This window comes from Amblyraja radiata, chromosome 29 (genome assembly GCF_010909765.2).
Source record: "Amblyraja radiata isolate CabotCenter1 chromosome 29, sAmbRad1.1.pri, whole genome shotgun sequence".
Taxonomy (NCBI): domain Eukaryota; kingdom Metazoa; phylum Chordata; class Chondrichthyes; order Rajiformes; family Rajidae; genus Amblyraja; species Amblyraja radiata.
This window is the reverse complement of record NC_045984.1, coordinates 31938143-31940806: the sequence shown is the minus strand read 5'-3', so window position 1 is coordinate 31940806 and position 2664 is coordinate 31938143.

Here is a 2664-nt window from a genome sequence, read left to right as displayed (position 1 = left end):
CCTGCAAACCTGTACGTCTTCAGAGTGTGGGAGGAAACCAGAGCAAACCCAGGCTGTCACAGGGAGAACGGAAAAACTCCACACAGACAGCACCTGCAGTCGGGATCGAACCCATGTCTCTGGCGCTGTGCGGCAGCAACTCAATGGCTTAATATGTGTTGCATATAGCAAGAACAAAGTAGAAAATAAATACTCCAAGACCGGAACACTGTTATAATTTTATTACAAATCAGGTAACAAACAAATTCCTCACCAAACCATTGATTCTGACCCCATTTTACATTAAATAAATCAATTTATTAACCTGAGAATAACATAATTCCATCAACCAGAGTTTTTCCTGTTGCCATTAATATCCAAGAATCACTCACATCTCACATGGAAATTATTTTTTTTTAAATGTTGCAGATGATGAAAATTTGAAACACATGAAAATATACGTCAGCAAGGAGAATGCTTTAACATTCAGTGTGATCATGTCTGAACTTGGCTGGTCTGGCATCTGAAGAAGGGTCTCGACCCGAAAACGTCACCCGTTCCTTCTATCCAGAGATGCTGCCTGTTCCAGCCACTGAGTTAACTCCAGCATTTTGTGTCTATCTGGTCTGGCCAAGGTTTCACACCAAAAATATATCTTCCTCCTTTGTAATTGCTTCCAGCTCCCCACCCTCCACAACCAATGGATAAGGGGGTATGGAGAGAAGGCAGGGATGGGATACTGAGTTGGATGATCAGCCATGATCATATTGAATGGCGGTGCAGGCTCGAAGGGCCGAATGGCCTACTCCTGCACCTATTTTCTATGTTTCTATGTTTCTATGTTTCTATGTAACCCCTTTGGTGCTGAGAATTCATCACCCTCTCTGTTAAGTTCATTAGGGATAGGAGTAGAATTAGGCCATTCGGCCCATCAAGTCTACTGCACCATGGCTGATCTATCTCTCCCTCCTAACCCCATTCTCCTGCCTTCTCCCCATAATCCCTGACACCCGTACCAATCAAGAATCTAATCATTTTAACAGATTTAATTAACAGAAGAATTACCAGTTAACATCTCAAGTTAAAGACCCTGCTTCAGATCTTCAATGGACACTGAGTATTTTCAGCTTTTGGGGAGTTTCCAGTGTTATATTAAATTTCCAACATAGGCATAAATATTTAAATAAGTGCCCGTCAAGCTTGGAGTCTTATACTGGCTAATTTGGTTTCAATGCACCTTGGACAGTAGGACAGAGTTCGCACAGAGGAATCAAAGTTCGATTTTCGATGCTGAGAGCAAATGAAGAATCCAAAATATCCTGCACTGTTCTCGTGGTGCAATCAGAGGGACGATCCTAATAATGAAACAAAAAGTTGTAAAGTTGTCGTGCTGTACAGGAGCAGAGTTTGGTCCACATTGTGCAGAGAGTCTGTGTTGCTTTGTCCCGTTCTAGTTAGTCCCACCCTTTCCTCAAATTTTCCCATGGGTCTGACAATAGTTTTTTTCAATTATTTTCATGAGTCATAGGAGCAGAATTAAGGGCCTGTCCCACTGTACGAGGCAATTCACGAATTCTCCCGCATTTCCCCCTGATTCGAACTCACAGAATGTCCGTAACGAGTAGGTAGGAGTCCGTGGATGTTACGTAGCGGCTCATAATGCCAGCCGCAGGTACTCGGGGGCATCATGTAATCGGGACTCGGGGGCATCAGGTAATCGGGACGTTTTTTCAGCACGATGTAGAATGTCCACGAGTAAAAAATAGTCGGGATGACTCGTACAGTGGGACAGGCCCTTTAGGCTAATCGGCCCATCGTGGCTGATCTATCTCTCTCTCCTAACCCCATTCTCCTGCCTTCTCCCCATGACCTTTGACGATGCTCAAGACTGTTTAGTTTAATTTAATTTAGAGATACAGCGCGGAAAAAGGCCCTTCAGCCCACCGAGTCCACAGCTATCCCCGCACACTAATGCCCCTGTCCCATTTAGGAAACCTGAACGGAAACCTCTGGTGGTTCAGAGAAAACCCAAGATTTCCGTGCGGTTCCCGGAGGTTTTTGTCAGTCTCCCTACCTGCTTCCACTACCTACAACCTCCGGCAACCACCTGCAACCTCCGGGAACTTGGGTGGGGCGCAAAGTCTCCAGGCACTTTCCTACACACACACACACTGGGGACAATGTACATAGACACCAAGCCAATTAACCTACAAACTGCACGTCTTTGGAGTGTGGGAGGAAACCGAAGATCTCGGAGAAACCCCATGCAGGCCACGGGGAGTCAGTACAGACAGCGCCCGTGGTCGGGATCGAACCCGGGTCTCCGGCGCTGCAAGCGCTGTAAGGCAGCGACTCTACCGCTGCGCCACCGTGGCCACCCTCTCTGAGGTGATTGTTGGAAGGGGGAATGGCTGGGTACGAGGATGCTTACCTCTAAATGCACAGTCGCAGTGCGGAGAAGACGGCGACCATGAGCCACCAGGGATGTTTCTTGTGTATAGAGCCCACATGGTTACACGCCTGGAGAAGCTGGTTACAATTATCTCTGGAAAAGAAGGTAATGTTGCAGTTGTATGAGACTTTGTCGAGGCCGCATTTAGAATATCGCGTTCCGTTCTGAGCACCGTGTTATAGGAAAGGTAGACAAAAATGCTGGAGAAACTCAGCGGGTGAGGCAGCATCTAT